This window comes from Gossypium arboreum, chromosome 13, assembly GCF_025698485.1.
Source record: "Gossypium arboreum isolate Shixiya-1 chromosome 13, ASM2569848v2, whole genome shotgun sequence".
In the NCBI taxonomy this organism is placed as follows: Eukaryota; Viridiplantae; Streptophyta; class Magnoliopsida; order Malvales; family Malvaceae; genus Gossypium; species Gossypium arboreum.
The window spans coordinates 125,254,359-125,275,038 of record NC_069082.1 but is presented as its reverse complement, the minus strand read 5'-3'; the positions used below and the strand labels follow the sequence as shown (position 1 = coordinate 125,275,038).

The window sequence follows — 20,680 nt, the reverse complement described above, 5'->3', positions numbered from 1 at the left end:
CCTATAGTGATAATTGCTTACAATTACTCCAATTTTGTTGTGCTTGAATTATAACAAAGCCAATTGATGGTATTAGTCCTTAAGTCCCAATGATGAATGTTTGTTATTATCTTCCTGAATTATATGATCCGTTCATGAAATAAATTAATAAAATTTTCCTTTAAAATAAATCATTTTATTCCTTCTTTATTTCGCTTTCTCATTTTACTCTCTGATGTAATCTAGTCCCCGCCTTGAATTCGGGCCACTTTTGTTTGAATCCAGTACCAAAGTGGTCCTCTTGCCAGCGGTATAACTAGGGAGTCTGGCAGGGCCTTGCCCCCCCTCCCCTAAAATGGTCAGTAAAGCTAAAGTTGCACTTTAGCCCTCCACAAAGTTTTGATTTAATTCTTTAAAAATGATAAAAATATAAACTATTAAAGTGGTGAAATTATTTTATTACTATTATAAAAATTACAATTCAATTTCTGACTCTCTAAAAATATTTTCTGACTTCGTCCCTGGCTCTCCCCCCATCTACTCTTCTATTGGCTCTCCTTTTGAGCTCTTGTTCACCATAGCAATGTCGGACAACATTAGATAAGTTTGTGACATCATTCATAGCATCGCCTCAATCTCCTCTTGAAGCTAAGTTTCATTTTGCACGTGGTTTCCTCTTCTCCAAGAAAGTTTTTTCCACCAAGTTTAACGTAAATTAATAATTTTTTGTGTGTTTATTTAAAAAATAAATACAAAAAACTATATATGAACTACGGTTTAATGTGTAATTATATATATGAACTTTGATTTTATGCAATTTTGTAAATAAAATTTTAATTTGATCCCGTTCTTATAAATTATTAACACAATTGTTGATATAACATAATTTTATGTTTATATATTGCATACATAAATATATAATTATATTTATCCAATATAAAAATAAATTGATGTATTTATTTTTAAATGTGTATAATTAAATAAAAATTAAAGTTTCAAGTATATATTTGAATCATAATTAGAGTTTCATATATATAATTGCACCAAATTAAAATTTATATATACAATTACACATTAAATCAAAATTTATTTATAATTCTAAAATTTATTTACTAAAAGTTTAAATTGAGCAGTTTAGTTTTAAAAATTTCATATAAGGATATAAAAATATATCAATTTCGGTGGCATTAATGGTGTATGAAATGATTTGAATAGTTGTACGTAATTTTATACTAAAATAGAAAATACAAAACAATAATTTTGTAGTAATGGTTTGGCAAATGTTAAACTTATTAAGATTTTCGTAACATGTTATATAATTATAATAAAAATAATTTGATTTGGAATTAGACCCAATTAATCTTTTATATAACAAAATTTTAATGATTCTTTTTGTGGAGCGACATTCCAACCATCTTATTTTTATTATCTTTTCCATTTCTTTACTAAAATTCTCTTCTCTTCATCTCCACATCTGTTGATATTGTGTATCAATAATTAGTAATTGTAAATTAAAATTAAATTTAATTGAATTAATATTCACAATATAATAGTATAATCTGTGTAACAGTGAAATGATTATATTGAAATTAATAGAAGAATGAAAAACTACAATAAATGTAAAGTAAATTTATTAACCTTTTGAGAATTTGCAAAATCGGAATGTCTTTTAGATGAATATTTTATTTCACTGTTTTTTCGTATTTGTTTAAATAAAATGTTAATAAGGGTTGGATGTAATGGTAAGGCACATTGTATTTTCAAGGAAGATATTGGTTCAAACATTAGAAATAACATTGTTGAGAGGAGCAGCTACAAACCACGAACATGAGCGGTAAAAGCAGAATCTGAAGAATACAAAAAAAATTTAAATAACAAAATTATATTTATTTGTTTTATTTAATTAATATAAATAATTATTATTTAAAATGCATGATCAATTACTTTTATTTAATAATATCTTTTTATCTTATGAAATATAAAACAATTAAAGTATTTTATAATAAGATATTACTTACTTGTTGAGTATGACTCATATTTCAGTCAAATTTGAGAGATAAATCTCTTAGTTAAACTCTGTTTATTTATTTTAGTAGAATTTTGATTAGTTTAGATTATTTTTTTATTATTTGACCTACGAATTTAGCCTATAAATAGGTTTTTTTACAACCTTAAAAAATACACCTATTAAAGATTAGAACTCATAACACTTTTGGAGAATTTTGTATTACATTTTTAGGTTCTTTGTTTTCGGGTTTTGGGATTTAGTTTTTATCTTCACCTTTTATACTCTTCGTTCTTTTGCCATTATAGTAAAATTATCTTTACCCGTGGTTTTTTATCTTCTTTTGAGGAGTTCCGATCCCAACAAGTGGCATCAAAGCTAGTTTAATTTTCGTAGATCATCTCATTTAGAGACGACAACAACAAGGTTTGACATTAAGAAGTTCAATGGTGTCGTAAATTTCAATTTGTGACAAGTTCGGATGATGAGAATTCTAGTTCAAACCGACTTGAAAAAGGTCATCTAGATTAGGCAGAATGAGAAGAGCTTGATGAAAATAAATTGTTTGTAATCCAATTGTCCCTCACGAATAGGGCATTATAGGAGGTATTGATGGAGAAAACCTGTATTCTTTTATTTAAAAGAGACAAGCTAATTTTTAAAATTTTTATGGAATAAATAAAATATAATATCAATGTACTAAATACTAATTCTTTTATTTAATTGTAAGTTTTAAATTTAAAACAAGTCATTATGTTTGTATTTATATTCATGTAAATTATAAAACAAAAAAAATTAAAATTTTTAAAATTATAGAACTAATGTTGTAAAATAAAATTGTGAAAAATTTAATCATTGAAAATCTTATATTTGTAAGGATTATATGGGTAAATTTAAAATATTGAAAACCATAGAAGCAAATAGTAAAAGGTGAAAGATTTTATAAATTAATTTCCCCATCCGATAATCCTATAAATTGTCCATATGAATCTTGAATTTGATTTGAACATAACATTTTAAAATAAAAAATATATATTAAATTTGATAAATGATATTATTGAAACAAGTGTAAAATAGATATTTCAATTATACATTGAGAAGATATTGATACTTAGAGTTCGTTCGTTTACATGTAAAAGTTATACATAAAATATTTTCTACATTTTCCTGTATTTATTTTACACAAAACATATTGATCAACAAAAATAACTTACAGGTCAACGTAAAATAAACATTTTTTTCTTATAAGGTAAGTCATTTTATAGAAAAGAGCTCTTTACAGATTAATTTTATTTTTTAAACCAAGCTTAATATTATTATAATGATAATAAATTTCATTTTATTTTTAAAAATATTTAAATTTAAATATTAATATAAAATATTATATTTTTCAATATTATTAAATATACATATTTAATTATTTATATCTAGTCATATAATAAATTATTAATATAATTAATATAATTTATTATTTTAATAATTTATTTAATATTTTAATTTTATTTTAATGATAAATTTAAATAATATTCTTCAAATATTACTGAAAATATTCAATATTAATATTTTAATATTTAAATTTTTGTAGTATAAAAGTTAAAATATGTTAGAAGTCTATGTACTCTTCACAAATTTACAATTTCTATATTTTTATTTTGAAAAATTTAGTCTCTCTACTTTTCATATTTAAAAATCAAGTCCAATTGTTGACATTGTTGAACTTTTTTTGCCAATTTTGTTGATGTCACATTTGTAAATAAAAATACTTACTTGTAGTCATGTAACTAAAAATAACGTTATAATGAATCAAATTAAGAAAATATTTTTAATATATGCAAAAACAATGTAAAAGAAATATTTATAGATGTAAAATAAACTCAATTAAACAATGAAAAAATAAGAAAATCTCAAATGTATATTTGTTTCAATGAAAACAGTTTTTATGAAATATTTTTAAGATATCTCAAATAATAGAAAATATTTTACATTGATTTATCTAAACCCCAAAATTATTAACTTTTTCAAGAAAGTAAGTCATTTTCCAAAAATTATTTTTCGGAAGCCATTTTTAGTGAAACAAGCATTAAAAATGTTAATTATATAAAAAAATAATTTTGTACGAAAACAATAAAAATAGGACGGAATGCAATTTACCACCAAAATATATAAGGATTGCTCTAGAAATTCCCCTTTTCTTCCTCCTTTCCTTTTGACATGTGAATCCACTAATGGGTTTTTAGAGTTCTTTATTAATTCAATTTTCCTTCTATTCCTAAAACCCTAAAAGTTTTTTTCCCTTCTTCAAGTCGTTTGCTTCCTTTTTCTTGTTTTACTCCGCGGCGGAGTCAGCCTTCGGGCTGGCTCCCGTCTGCCTTTTTCTCCCTATCACAGATTCTCTCTTTCTTTTTGTGAGCTCTCCTTCACCTCAATTATCTTTTTTTTTTCAGTTTGTAGATCTATTTTATGAGCTCTCTTTCACTCCAATTGTCTTTTCTCTTTTCAGTCTACAGATCTATTTTGTGAGCTCTCTTTTACCCCAATTGTTTTTTTCTTTTGAGTTTGCAGATCTATTTTATGAGATCTATTTTGTGAGCTCCCTTTTACCTCAATTGCCTTTTCTTTTTTCAGTTTGCAGATTTAATTTGTAAGCTACTTATTCAACCCATGGGCCTTCTGTGAGCTCCTTATTCACCCCATATGTTTTATCTCTTTTTGGTTTGTAGATCTATTTTGTGAGTGGACATTTTCGTTTTCAATCCAAGTTGTAATGGATAAATTATGGTGTCGTTGTTGAGCCTTCATTGACTACAGGTAGTTTCTCTTGAAAAATATGTGGACTGCAGATACTCAATTATTAGTTCTTCTCGACTTCTTAATTTGTTTTTGTTTTGAAATAATAAATGATTTCATAAGTTGATTTGGATTCGTGTTGTCTTTTAAAGTTTATATGTTTCCAGGTTTGTTTTCTATTATTTAATAGGTCTTTACTTTTGAAAGTTTCTGTTTGATCTTGTACAAGTTTTTTAATTTTGCTTTTGTAAGTGATTTTAGGGGTTTTCTCGCTATCCTCTCTAATTTGGTGATGGATGCTTATTTCTTTTGTTGATTTTGCTTGCCACTTTAGACTATTTGAGGCTAATTTCCTTATTATGATAATTTCTTGCAATTACTCCAAATTTGTTGTATTTGAGTTTTGACAAAATCAGTTGTCAATATACTGTAATGTTCTATTAATGTTTAAAATGAAACCTTTAATGTATTGATGATGTTTGTCCTTAATAGCTAACTATAAATGTTTTCTTTTCTTTCGAATTGTATGATCCATTTATGTAATGAATTAATAATTTCCCCTTAAAAAAATCCTTTTATTCCTTCTTTATTTCACTTTCTCATTTTACTTTCCCATCTTTATCTTTTCTTCTCCGATGTAACTCTAGTCCCTGCCTTGAATTCAAGCATGAAGGGCCACTTTTATTTGAATCCACCGCCAAAAGTGGTCCTGTTGCCCCCAACACACACCACCCATCTAACTCTTTTACCGGTTCTTCCTCTGAGCTCTTGCTCACCATAGCAATGTCGGATAATATTGAATAGATTTGTGACAACTTTCATTACATCACCTCAATCTCCTCTTGAAGCTAAGTTTCATTTTGCACGTGAAATTTTTTTTTCCACATAATTTCAAAGGGTTTCTAACAAGGGTAAATGGTTTTAAACTTCCAAAATTCAACTTTTCTTAAAAAAAAACTAACCACTTTAAAATGTTACTAAAATTTTCATATAAGGATAGAAAATATATCTTTGATGTCGGTGGTATTAATGGTGTATGATATGGTTTGAATAGGTATACATAATTTTATACCGAAAATAGAAATTACAAAACAACTTAATTTTGTAGTAATGATTTAGTAAGTAAGTTAAAACTTGTTAAGGTTTTCTTAACAATGGAATGTTAATAGTTACAAATTAGAATTAAACTTGCTTAAATCAATAATCTCTGTAACAGTGAAATGATTATATAGAAAATAATATAGTAATAAAAAACTACAGTAAATGTAAAGTTATTAATCTTTTACTCTATACAATTGCTTGGATGGTAATCTTAAATATACTTTTCACTCGCGACAGATTATTTAATCATGGTATGATTTTTTATTGTTGTTTTCTGTTGTGCTCTGATGCTTCTGAGTCTCGAAACCATATTTTTTTAGTGTGCCTACTCTTGAGGCTTGTGACAATTTGTTCTGGGTTTGTATGGCATCAGGAAGTCTTCTGATTCGTGGCTTCAAAAATTTAATTGGGAAACTTCTAATTATCTGAACATTTTCGATCCAGAATGAGTAGCATTTATTAGAATCGAACATGAATGTCGTGTTTGTTACAGGAACATTTGTTTCTACCCGAAGGGAAACCCGAAAAATGATAGGAAGGATCAGTCGTTGATACGATATCTTTACCCTTTGGTTGGGAAGTTAATGCACAGTTCTCATTCTTGGTGTTGGATCAGCTCCGTGATAAATATTTGACTCATTCACAATTGCATGCATATATGATGAATGAACATTTTTACATAAATCGTATTTGCAAACCCAATGCAGATGGAACTATAAGGCGTTATCATGAGTCGAAGGCCGAATGGGGTGTGTCTCGGTTGCTCTCCCTCGACGTTTTCAACGATATTTTTATGGGATATCTCGTTGATGACTGTTGCATATCTGGGTCAGAAGTTTTCGTCATCAAATATAACAACAGGAACGATCACATCTCGCTTTATTTAAAAGTCGCTGATACGACATCTTTACCGTTTGGTTGGGAAGTTAATGCACAGTTCTCATTCTTGGAGCTGGATCAGCTCCGTGACAAATACTTGACCATGTAAGGTAAAACTTTATGCACAATCGCACGCATATATGATGAATGAACATTTTTACGTAAACTGTACTTGCAAATCCTATGCAGATGGAACTATACACCATTTTTATCGGTCAAAGACCGAATGGAGGGTGCCCCAGTAGCTCTCTTTAGACGTTTTCAACGATGTTTCTATGGGATATCTCATTGATGACTGTTGCATATTCGGGTCAGAACTTTTCGTCATCAAACATAGTGGTAGAATGGAATGCCTGTCCATGGTGAAGAAGCCATTGAACAATATTTACATTTGGAAAATCAAAAAGTTTTCGGTGTTGGATTAGTGTATCTACTCGCAAGGCTTCACCATACAAGGGATTGTTTGGTAAATTAGTTATAAATCATAATCCAGAATGAATAATCTTTGCTAAAATTAAGTATTTTTAATCCAAGAAGTTATTAGTTGTTTATCCGAAGAGATATTCAGACTCAGAAGGGAAAGCACTTGCTGTCTACCAGTGTTGTTGTGAAAATGGATGTTTTGCATCTAATCTGAAAGTATATGAAGAGTTCAAATTAAGGGTAAAGAGTCAACTTGACATAAAGTATAATCGGGAATTTATATGTTTTTATCTTTTGATTAAAATTTTATATTTGTAAGGACTATAAGAGTAAATTTAAAATGCCGAAAACCATAGAAGCAAATAGTAAAAGGTGGAAGATTTTATAATGTAATTTCCCCACCCGATAATCCTATAATCTTGATTTAGATTTTAACATAATATTTTTAAAATAAAAATAAAAATATTAAAATTGATAAATGGTGCATTTGAAACAAATGTAAAATAGATATTTAATTTATACATTGAGAAGATATTGATACTTATTTAGTAATTAGATATAAAATATTAATTAAAAGATAATTCCCTTTTCTTCCTTTGACATGTGAACCCCTAGTGGTTTCTAGGGCGAAATTTAAAATTTTTTAAGAGTTAAAATTAAATTATAATTTTATAATAGTAAAAATATAATTTTTAAAGGATTAAATAAAAAATTTATCATTTTTAGGAGAGGGTAAAGTGTAATTTTACTTTTATTAATTTAAAATTTTAAAAATTTTAATGGATCAAAATGAAAAAATCCATTTTAATGGGGCCGAGTCCCTGCCAGCACCCTAGATTCGCCCTTGGTTTGTAGACTTATTTATTAATTTAATTTTTCTTTTTATTCCTAAAAACCCTAAAAGTTTTTTTTTCTTTGAGTCGTTTGCCTTTTTTTTATTAGCGACGGAGTCAGTCGTCCGCATTTTTCTTCCTCTGACAAATTATCTCTCTCTGTGTGTTTCTCTTTTTTCAGTTTGTAGATCTATTTTGTGAGCTCTCTTTCACCTCAATTGTCTTTTCTTTTTTCACTTTGTAAATCTCTTTTGTGAGCTCCTTATTCACCCCATGTGCCTTATGTGAGTTCCTCATTTATCCCATATGTTTTCTCCTTTTTCAATTTGTTGCAGATTTATTTTGTAGGCTTCTTATTTACCTCATGTGCCTTATCTATTTTCAGTTTGCAAATATATTTACTGAACATTTTTGTTGTCAACCTAAGTTGTGATGGACAAATTATAATGTTGTCGTTGAACCTTTACCGACTACTGCCATTAGTTTATCTTGAAAAGTAGGTTGACCATAGATACTCAAATATTGGCTCTCAGTCGAATTTTTAATTTGTTTCTATTTTGAAATATTAAATGATTCTATAAGTCGATTTAGAATCGTGTTGTTTTTTATTGTTTATATGTTTTCTGGTTTGTTTTCTATTATTTAATAAATTTTTACTTTTGAATTTTTTTTCTTTTATCTTGTACAAGTTTTTTAATCTTGCTTATGCATTTAGTTTTGCTTTTACAAGGAATTTTAGGAGTTTTCTTATCATCCTCTCTAATTTGGTGGATGCTCGATTCTTTTATCGATTCTGCCTACTGCTTTGGACTATTCTGGACTAATTTTCTTAATGTGATGATTTCTTGCAATCACTCCAAATTTATCCTACTTGAGTTATTGATGCTGAAATTGAAGCATTTATTATGTTGATGATGTTTGTCATTCGCGAGTGACGAATGTTTGTTATTTTTTTCCCAAATTGTATGATCGAAATAAATTAATATTTTTTCCCCTGAAAAAATCCTTCTATTCCTTTTTATTGCACTTTCTCATTTTACTTTCCCATCTTTATTTATTCTTCTCCGATGTAACTTTAGTCACTGCCTTGAATTTAAGCATTAAAGGCAACCTTTGTTTGAATCCACCACCAAAGTGGTCCTCTTGCCCCGCCTCCCATCTACTCTTCTACCGGTTCTTTCTCTGAGTTCTTCCTTACTAGAGCAATGTTAGACAACATCCGATAGGTTTGTGACGTCGTTCATAGCATAGCCTCAGTCTCCTCTTGAAGCTAAGTTTCATTTTGCAGGAGGTTTTCCCTCTCCAAGAATTTTTTTTCCATATAATTTTGAGGGGTTTCTAACAATGTTAAATGGTTTTTTACTTCCAAAATTCAATTTTTCTTAAAAAAATTAATCACTTTAGAATTCCAAATCAGAACCAAGTTGAATGTAAATTTATAATTTTTTTGTGTGTTTATTTATTTTTTAAATGTTACTAAATTTTAAACCGAGCAGTTTAATCCAGTCAATAGCAAGTAGGCAATCACATTCGATAATGAGTCTCGAAAAGGAAGCCCATCTTAACGCCTTAAAGACGAGAGTTGCCTTCTTTATATTGCACTTCTGGCATTGACAGATTTAGAGAAAACGATTAGTTCAACTCCACGATTGTCGCGGCAAAGGCTACTAATACCTACATAAGCTTGTTGTTTAGAAAAGGATCCATCGACATTGAATTTGAGGAATCCCTTCGGTGGAGGCTTCCATTTAAAATTGGTCCCATTTTTCTTAGATTTGCCCTGAGGATGAAGATTTGAGGGTGACAAGAATAACTCGTGTACACTAACATAAACGGAAGGCCATTTGGCATGGTACCACCACCCCACTCTCTATTTCATCATATCTTGTTGTTCAAAAAAGTCAAAAGATTTATAATTGAAGAGCAACAATAACCAGCAAATAGCAAAGAAACCCATTCTTCATACAAGGATATTGCTGTAGTTCGGACAAGAATGATGCTAGAGCATTGATAGAAACCTAGTAAGCTAACAGATTTTTTTACTAAGAAATACAAGAAATAGCAAATGACTGTATTCAATTTTTATTGAAAACGCATGATGGAATAGTGACCAAGTACACGTATATATACATTTGAGAAACCTTTTGAGAAAGCTGTTACCAGCTCACTAACTGCTTAACCTCCTAACTAACTACACATTAAACACATGTGTAATCTCATACTATAACATTCATCCAGCTTCCTCAACTGGAACAACCCGAAGAAGATGACGAAACCGAGTAAATGCTGAAACAAACAATGGCTTAGTGAGAACATCTACTACTTGGTCACAGGCGGGAACTTTACCGACAACCAACTCGCCACTAGCCACCTTCTCTCGAACAAAAAACAGATCAAATTTAACATGTTTGAACTTAGATTGCAGAACTGGGTTAGCTGCAACAGCAACAGCACTAGAATTATCACACCATATCATCGGATTATTAACCGAGTGTAGATTTAACTCTGTTAACAACGAGACCAGCCACGTAACATCGCTAGTAGTAGCTGCTAAACTCCGATATTCAGCCTCGGCCGTAGACTGAGAAACAACTTGTTGTTTTTTCGAACACCAAGAAATATGTGTGTGACCAAAATATACACAATATCCCGTAGTAGATCGACGATCATCAAAATCAAGTCCCCAGTTTGCATCGGCATAACCGACTAGCGATAGCCAATCCGATTTTTGAAAAAGTAGACCATGAGAGATGGTACCACATAAATACCGTAAAATTCGTTTCAAAGCGACCATGTGAACAGAAGTGGGAGCATGCATGAACTGACACACCCGATTAACAGCATATGCAATATCTGGTCGTGTCAAAACAATATACTGAAGAGCGCCAGCTAGGCTACGATATTCAGTTGAATCAGCAAGAGGTTCACCTTCATCTTTTGACAACAGAGAGGAGCTCACCATTGTGTATGAACACTTTTGGCATTAGTCATAGAACTCTGGGCAAGAAGCTCACGAATGTATTTGCGTTGGCACAAATGAAGTGTACCTGAGGAAGATCGACTTACTTCAATCCCTCAAAAATAATGAAGTTCACCCATGTCCTTCAAGGCAAACTTGTTGTGAAGCTGTTGAACAAAGCAAGCTATTTCATCGGATGAACTGCCAGTGACAACAATATCATCGACATATACAAGAACATAGAGAGTAGAATCCGAAGAGGATCAAATAAACAATGACTCATTCGATTTTGACAACAGAAACCCAGCAGAAACAAGAAACTGTTTTAACTTTTCAAACCAGGCACGAGGTGCTTGACGTAAACCATACAAGGCTTTAGTCAATCGACAGACTAACTTCTCACCATTTGGACCAGATTGCTCATACCGAGGAGGTTGCTGCATAAACACGTCATTGGTTAAATCACCATTCAAGGAGGCATTATTGACATCAACCTGCCGCAGAGGCCACCCCTTGGATACTGTGACAGCCCAAAATAGACCCTAGCCGGAATGTGGTTTCGGGACCACAAAACCGAGGCATAAAAATAATTAAAAATTTATTTTGATGCCTATAAAATGTGTGTGCTCATGTATGACGTTTTATGATGATTGATTTAGTGTTATAAAGGTGAATTCCACTAGAAAGGACTTAGTAGTGAACTTTGAAAATACGATAGGGAAAGGTGTGACGACTAATTAAAGCATGCATGCAAAATAATGGACTTGCATGTCAAATTCCCCTTTTTACAAGTGATGGCCGGCCATGACAAAGAGATATGGGTTAAACATGTCATGAAACATGTTTTGTTGGGCATTAGGGAGAAATAGTAAACAAATAAGCATGGGTAAGAAAAGAATGAAAAAAAAAATGTGTGTGAGAGAGTAGCATTCCCCATTGCCGTGCAACCAAGAAGAGAAAACAAAAAAATTTGTTCATGCTTGCTCTCTCCCTTTTTGGCCGAAAATACTAAGAGGAAGAAGGGATTTTTGCTTCATTTCCTTTGTTTGGAAGAGATCTAGAAGGAGATTTGGCTAAGTTTGCATCAAGATTAAGGTATGTATGAGGTTGTGTTAGGAGTTTCATGCATGTTTTGGTTGCTAACTTGATGTGCATGTTAGCCATGGCTCAAATCTTTGTTATGCCATGGAAATGGTATTTGGCCAAAGTTGTTATGGTGATAAAGCCATTGCATGCTAGTGTGAAGCTTGATGATGATGCATGCAATGATGGATTGTCTACTCTTGAGTAAGATTTTGAGTTTTCTTTTTGTTTTATCATGATTGAAGTTGAAAAGGAGCATGATTGCCATATTCGCCATGATGCATCCATGAGCATGGTTCATGCTTCTTGCATGTTAGTTAAAATTTGTGTTTTGGATGGCTATGGACACCTTGAAATTGGCCATGCTCATATATGTATATATATGTTTGCACATGATGTTTTGGTTATGAAGGAAGTGATGAATAAGTTTGTTTAAAGAAGAAGATGTTGAAGAATAATTGTGAAATTGCAAGCACAATTGACCTAGCACACATATAAGTGCTTGATGCTATATTATAAGTTTTGAGCCACAATATGCAAAGCATTAACTAGTAAAATGCATGCTGTTTTGTGAGGTATTAAGTGCATAATTGGCCTCAACATGTACATGAATATTCGCCTTGGGTAGCCTATTGAAGGCCTTAGCATTTCCTTGATGCTCAAATAAATTGTATTGAATTGCTTGATGTAGTATAAAATGTGCATGACCATTGTGTATTCAAGCTAAGAGTGGCCATATGACCATTTAAATTCCTTGTCATATTCGGCCATAAGCTAGCACAATGAGGTTTTAATAAGTTGAATTTGTTTGAATTAGCTCAAGAGCTAAGAGGGCCACAATTGGACAAGGGGAAGGAAAAAGTGATCGAATAGCCGTAAAAGCCGTTCGACAACATCCGAGGTAAGTCCTCAAGAAGTGACCTTACTTGAATTATGTGAGATGAAATATGGATGTGTATGATTATTGATTATGTGTGTATGAGTATTTGAATTCCACCGGGCTAAGTCCCAAGGCGAATATGCTAATGATTATAATTGTGTTTGAGCCTTAGTAACGAAAATGAAATATGTATGTCCAATGATTATTGATGTATGTGTGCATGAGAAATTGAATGATATCCGGGCTAAGCCCCGAAGATAATTATGCTGAAAATTATATCCGGGTTAAGACCCGAAGGCAATTGTGCTAGTAGCTATATCCGGGCTAAGACCCGAAGGCATTCGTGCAAGTTGTTAAATCCGGGCTAAGACCCGAAGGCATTTGTGCAAATCGTGATATCCGGGTTAAGTCCGTAGGCCTTGGTGCGGGTTACCATAACCGGGCTATGTCCGGCGATTGAGCAGTAGCGACATCCGGTTAAACTCGAAGGTATGTGATTTGAAAATTATAAGCTTGCTGGAAAATTTCAGCTAATGCACTGGTGAAAATTTCCCAATGACAAGGTAAGTGCGGTGTGTGCTTTGCGCGCTAGGAGTAAGAGCGTATGAATATCCGCTCCTATGATGGAGCGAGCTATCGGCCTTAATGAAGCCGTTATTTGTGTATGAACATAAGAATTGGGATGGTGAAGTAAGTACGATTATGTGAATGTGCATTAACGAAATGATGCATTTGGTTATGTGAATGTATTGCTTTAATTAAAGCTGATTATATTCCTTGAGACTTACTAAGCATAAAAATGCTTACCCCGTTGCTTTGGCTCTCTATTTTATAGATTTCGCTCGATAGCAAACGGATTCGGGATCAATAAATTCGAAGTCATCCACACTATCAACGCCTCTATTTTGGTATAAATTTTGTTTGAACTTTGAAATGGCATGTATAGGACTACCCCTGTTAGTTTAAAAATGTGGTGATGTATATGTATACGGCCATGCGAAAATGGCTCGTAAAAGGAAGCATGAACTTAGACTATTTGTGGTTTGTATGTATATATTTGGTGTCATGATGTGGCTATGGATTGGAAATGGGAATGTTGGTCACATGATCAGCCATTGGCATGGTTAAAATGATCATATATGAACCCATGTATGGCAAGACTAGTTGGTTCATGGAGACTACCAAATAGGTAAGACCTACCTTAAAAACAGATGCTGCCAGCTGCAGTGACGTGAATGTGAAAAATCACCAAAATTCGTAGGAATGGTATTAAATAGTGAATGAGCTATGTAAATGAACCTTGATGAGTCTATTTTCATATGGAAGAAACGAAATGGTCATAGGAGTTACATGTTAAGAGATATTAAGGCTATTGTGAGACAGGGCCAGAACGGTTTCTGGGTCCCCTGTCGCAACTTTAAAAATTTACTATAAATTATCCAGAAAGAATTAGGAGACATACCTTATATGTACAGATTCCATTTTGAGTCTAGTTTCATTAGAAACAAACGGCACCAGCATTAAAGCCCTGTACAGAGAGATATTCAAGTTATACCGCGCGAAGGTCAGAGCAGTCGATCCCTGTAACATGGGTGACTTTAACTAATAAACTGTACCAATTGGCCCGATCAAAAATTCTAGAAATAAATCCATGGATGGATATATCAGTCTAAATTCAGGGAAAATTTACGAAACCAGTTTCCGAGTTTTGAAACTCGAGATATGATTTTTAAGGAGAAGGTGACGCAGTCTTCCAGCCTGACTGGAAATGTCAAATTGGTGGGCAAAACATGTGATCTTGGCTTGTTAACCCCTCGTGTCCGACACCGGCGATGGTCTCGGGTTCGGGGTGTTACAGATACGGCAACAGATAGAATGATTCAAATAGTAGCAAGTTTGACTACCGGACTGAACGTTTCTGTAAAATCATATCCAAGAACCTGTGAGCACCCCTTGGCAACTAATCGTGCCTTCCGTCATTAATTGTCCCATCAGGATTCTTCTTGATCTTAAACAACCATTTACAACCGGTTGCCTTTCGGCCAGGAGGAAGGGGACGAAGCTCCCAGGTGGAGTTAGCCAGCAAAGCATCAAACTCAGCTTGAACTGCTAAGCGCCAGTCGGGATAAGCAAGAGCCTCCTCAACAGAACATGGCTCAACCTCAACTTTGGTTGCATACAAGGCTTTGGGTTTAAAGATTCCAACTTTAGACCTGGTTATCATAGCATGAGTATTAGTAGCTGGGACGAGAGGAATAGTAGGAGGCTCAGTAGGAAAAATCAGAGATGGAACTTCCTCGGGAACAACAGAACTTGAAGGAGAACTATGCTGAGAGGCACTACACATAGCAGAGGAATCACCAGGAGGACTAGCTAGAGGAGTCCCAATAGCAGACATAGGAGCTGAATGATCCTCGGTAGGTATAACAGACCGCATAACTGGTACATACGTAGTAGTGTTTAGAGGCAACTTGTCACCAGTAGCAGAAGATAGCGAAAACAGAAATCAAGTCTCATCAAACACAACATGGCGAGAAATAGTAACCTTCCCATCATGCAGAAGGCAAAAATACCCTTTATGATGCAGACTATATCCTAGAAACGTAGAGGGTTGAGGCCGAAACTCAAGTTTGTGTTTACCAAACGGATGCAAGTGCTGAAAACAACAACAACCAAACACACGGAGATGATCATAAGTCAGTGCACGACCAAACAGACTATGAAACGGAGCCTTCCCATCGAGAACTGACGTGGGCAGTCGATTAATAAGATGCACCGCACTACAAAACGCATAACCCCAATAAGTCATCGGTAGATTAACCTGAGCCAGAAGAGTGAGGCCAGTCTCCATAATATGTCTGTGTTTACGCTCAGCAACACCATTCTGGTTCAGACGTGTGAGGGCAGGTAATGCGATGAAGAATCCCCTGATTGGCTAAAACGGAGGAGAATGCACGAAACTCACCTCCCCAATCACTTTGAAATTGCTTGATATGTTTTCCAAATTGAGTGAAAAGAATCTTCTGAAATTGACCAAAACACTCTATAGCTTGAGATTTGCGACTTATCAAGTAGACCCAGGTAAATCGACTGGTCATATCAATGAAAGAGACATAATACAAATTCCCTTCACAAGGAACAGCAGGTAGACCCCACAAATCTGAAATAACCAATTCAAACAAATCAACATATTTAGTACTAGAGGGCGAAAAAAGCAACCTATGTGATTTACCTTTCTGACAAGCTACACAAATACTATCGAGATGACTTTTATTGTAAGAAATCTGACAATTTGTAAGAACAGTTTTTACAATATTATCAGCCGGATGGCCCAGCCTTTTATGCCACAAACTAAACACAGCAGTAGGCGAAGAGTAAACTTGAAGTGCAGCACTATGAGCAGAAGGAGTCATACTATCCGACCCTGTCGAGAAATGATAGAGCCCATCACGAACTTGGCCCCGTATTAAGATTTCCTGAGTCTGGATGTCCTTAATCACACAATACGAGGGATGAAACTCAAAAAAGATATTATTATCAGTAGCAAACTTAGAAACAGACAGTAAATTCTTTCGAATGCTCGGCACACACAGCACGGTAGAGAGATGTAGTAATTTTTGTTTCGTAGGTATAACAGTACTCCCGATAAAGATAATATTAGTAGAGACGCCATTTTCCATTAAAATAGAGGACTTACCAGAGTAAGGAGTAGAACCATGTAAATCTGAAGAATCTCGACAAACGTGATGAGTAGCCCCCGAGTCTGGGCACTACGACGTACTTCCGACTGGCAATGGAACATAAGAATCAGTAGTGTTAAAATTGGAATTATAGGTCGTAGCATCCGAATAATCTGAAGTATGTAACTCAGGAAGTCTGGGGGGAATCCCAACAAACTGAGACGAGTCATACGGAGATGAATCCACACTAAACACACGAGCACGTGGTTTGGTGTGCCACGGAGCTTCATGCACAGTCTGCCAGGAGCGATCAACATTTACACAATTAGCAGAGGGCCTAGGCAGAATATGATCATCATTTGACCGAGACCGAACCGACCCACTAGGCCCACGTGGTCGGGAAGTAAGCTCACCATACGGGTGGCCCAAAAAATCACCATCAGGGTGTGGCCCAAAGGAACGATGTCCAATATCAAAGGCACGCCCATGAGAGCCAGAACTGAAGTTTGGGCCATTAAATTCATTCGGTCCATTACCACAATAACCAAATGGATTAAAACCATGATTGCCATAGCTAGGTGGCCCACGTGAGGCAACATTATTAACTCCAGCATTTGACTGATCGTGAGACCACCAATTTTGACCAGGAGATCCCCAATTTTGACCATAAGCAGGGGGTCGATTCTCACGCTCCAGCTCGCCTCTGTTTGCACCAAGATCAAACCCACGATTATGCATAGCTGGTGTATTTGCTTCCCACGTCAGAACCGACTGCCCATCACGGTCATAACGGTAGTAACACCGCTGCGCGAGATGACCAAACTGACTGTAAATCTGGCATTGTATGCGTGGATGGAAGGTTCAACCACGGCCACGACCAAATGAGTGACCACCAAGGAGACCCCCGTCTGTGGGCTGCAACAGAGTCCCTTCCACAGCGTTCGCAGCCACCAAAACATCCTGGATAGAACGGATCTGGCGAGCCTCACACTTAAGCAACGCATCAACTAGTCATTGAAAAGATAACGGAATCGGAGAGAGCGACGTGTGAGACACGATGGCTTCAAAGTCAGTTGGAAGACCGGCGAGAAGAACCGCCGTACGTTCAGCCTCCGAGATCGGAGATCCAGATGCTGCAAGAAGAGCGCACAAGTTCTTGATTTTGTCAACATATAACCGAACAGAGAGAGTACATTTTCGAAGAGAATAAAGATCATGGCACAACTGCGATTGTTTTGCAATAGTATCGGCGGCAAACAAGTTATTCACCATAAGCCAGACATCACCGGCAGTGCTAACGTCCGTGAATGAAGAGAGAAAGGAGGAGCTGATCGTGGACAGCAACCACGAGGTAAGTAAGTTATCTTGTTGTTCAAAAATGGATGCAACCAGATTTGAAACAAGAGCCCCATCGGAGGACGGAATAAACCGCGGTGGAGCCAACAGTGTTCCATCAAGAAAGTCGAGCAAGCCATAACCACGAAGGATGAGACGAACCTGTTGTTGCCACTGAATAAACGTCTCTGCGTCAAGCTTTACAACCTCATGCCGAGGGAAGGACGTGACCACCCGATCACCAAGGAAACTGGAGCCAGAGTCAGACTCGACGGAATGCGCGGTAGCCATGGCCTAGGATCACCTTGCGACTGATACCATGATAGAAACCTAGTAAGCTAATAGATTCTTTTACTAAGAAATACAAGAAATAGAAAAATGACTGTATTCAATTTTTATTGAAAACGCATGATGGAATAGTGACCAAGTACACGTATATATACATTTGAGAAACCTTTTGAGAAAGCTGTTACCAGCTCACTAACTGCTTAACCTCCTAACTAACTACACATTAAACACATGTGTAATCTTATACTATAACAAGCATAAAAGAACTCCTCGAGTCCCTCGGGAGGGCCAATTGGATGTCCTATTGTGAGCTCCGATGCATCCATAGTTTCCAAGCGAACTCACATGTGAAGAATAGATGTTCAGTTGTTTCTATTTCCACGTGACACAATTTGCAAGCAGTGGATTCCAACGAGATAATGCCCCCTCTTTGCGAGTTCCACTTTTGTGGGAATCCTATCTTTTAGAAGTTGCCAAACAAAAAACTCGACCTTCGGAGGGCCAAGGGTAGTCCATACCATCTTCCAAATGTCTTCGACAACCATATTAGTTGGAAGAATCCATTCCATAAAAACTTTAGGGGAGTAAATACCGGATTTTGATTCGTTTCATACAAGGCAATCACGAGCATCTGAGCGAATTTGTACACAATCCAAAAGTTGGCAGAACTTATTCCAGTGTTGCATTTCCCATCCGAGAGGACTGCGCCTAAGTTTTACTTCCCATTTCCACAAGCTATTATCAAAAAAGTCCAAAGTTAGCAACACTCCCTTTCTTTGACAGAGCCAGCGCGTAAATTCTTGGGAGTGCCTCTTTTAACAAGAACGACCTCTCTCATTTATCAACCCGGAACCTTACGATTCTTTACCCACTTAGATCTCAATGGAAGAATTATAGGTCAAGCTGGTATGATCAGAAGCTCCACATCGAGGAGAATTTTCTTTGGTTATACAGAGGAGGGAAGAGCCCTATGAACGACTCTCCTCCTCCATAAGCTATTGTTCTCATTCCTGTACCTCCATAGCCATTTGTTAAGCATGGCACAATTCTTAATCAAGAAACTGACACACCTAGCTTAGGCAAGTATACCTCGCTTCATTTAACCCAATGAATCTTCTTCACCTCTTCAGTGCCTCCCCACAGAAAATTGGACAGAATTCTGTTATTGCAAACTGTTACTAACATTTCGAATAGCGACATAAAGCACCTGGGCAAGCAGGATAGTACGGATTTGATCATGGTGAGCCTACCTCCAGTCGAAAAACATTAAAGACTTCCGGTTAGCAAGCCTCTTCTTAACTCGATCAATAATAGGTTTCCACATATTAATCGAGTTAGTCTTACACCCGAAGCAATAATTGTAGGAACATTGGCAGCAACAACACATAAATAACAACTTAACAACTTATTTGCTTAAGAACTAAAATGAAACCAAGAGCAAAAGCAAAGAACTTGAGCACTGAAAATGGATGGAAAAATCAGCAGCAATTTTCATTGATTGATAATGAAAAAATAAATACAAAGTTAACAAGTCAAATGACCATTACCTAATAATTTACCTACTCCCACTAATAAGAGATTTAAGCTAACTTAAATTACAAGACAAAGCAAGCTGGTTTGGCCAGCCTTACATCCATCAAACTCAAGTCAAAAACTAAACAAAAATTACAAACTTTGATGTCAAGTTACAAGCTAACTTGATCAAGTTACATATGAACCAAAATAACAAAATGAAACAAGGCAGCTAAGCTAGTTGCTGCTTTTGAACTCAGCTCGATCGTCGCCTTTAGGCTGAGCTGCTACTGCTTCATGCGTCCATCCAAGCTGCCAACGGTCCAATGTTGCATTGCAGGCCAAATCTCAACAATAATTTTCTTTTATTTTACATTGGGTTCATATTATTAATACCGGTGCAATAATTATTAACAGAAATAAATCTAAAATATTTTTTCATTAATTGCATTGAATATATTAGCTGACAATTCCCTTATCCCATTGATGTTAATATTGTCATTTATTTTATTGTTAAAAAATTTCCGATGTTCTTTTCGTGGAAAGGATTGTGTTTTGCCTCCTTTGGTTGGGAAGTTAATGCGCTGTTCTCATTCTTGGTGTTGGATCAATTCCGCAACAAATACTTGACCATTCAAAGTAAAACTTTATGCACAATTGCATGCATATATGATGAATGAACATTTTTACGTAAACTGCACTTGCAAATCCTATTCAGATGGAACTATACGGCGTTTTCATCAGTCAAAGACTGAATGGGGTGTGCGGCCCCTGTCGCTCTCCCTCGACGATTTCCATGATGTCTCTATGCGATATCTCCATGGTGAAGAAGCCATTGAACAATGTTTACACTTGGAAAATCAAAAAGTTTTCGGCATTAGATAAGCCTATCTACTCGCAAGGCTTCGCTGTACAAGGGGATTCTTTGGTCCTTTT

The 20,680-nt window shown here is 34.9% G+C and overlaps 1 long non-coding RNA gene across 3 annotated transcripts; it reads left to right on the top strand.

The window, feature by feature from the left end:
* The first annotated feature begins 4,171 nt into the window (after positions 1-4,171).
* LOC128286410 (uncharacterized) lies at positions 4,172-7,419 on the top strand. 3 transcript variants are annotated; one of them, XR_008276960.1, is made up of 4 exons: positions 4,176-4,569; positions 4,705-4,792; positions 6,580-6,861; positions 6,941-7,419. It is a non-coding gene; the product is annotated as an uncharacterized LOC128286410 (long non-coding RNA). The 3 variants fall into 3 exon arrangements; XR_008276959.1 differs by having other exon boundaries at positions 4,172-4,792; positions 6,366-6,861; XR_008276958.1 differs by having other exon boundaries at positions 4,178-4,792.
* Positions 7,420-20,680: the final 13,261 nt, after the last annotated feature.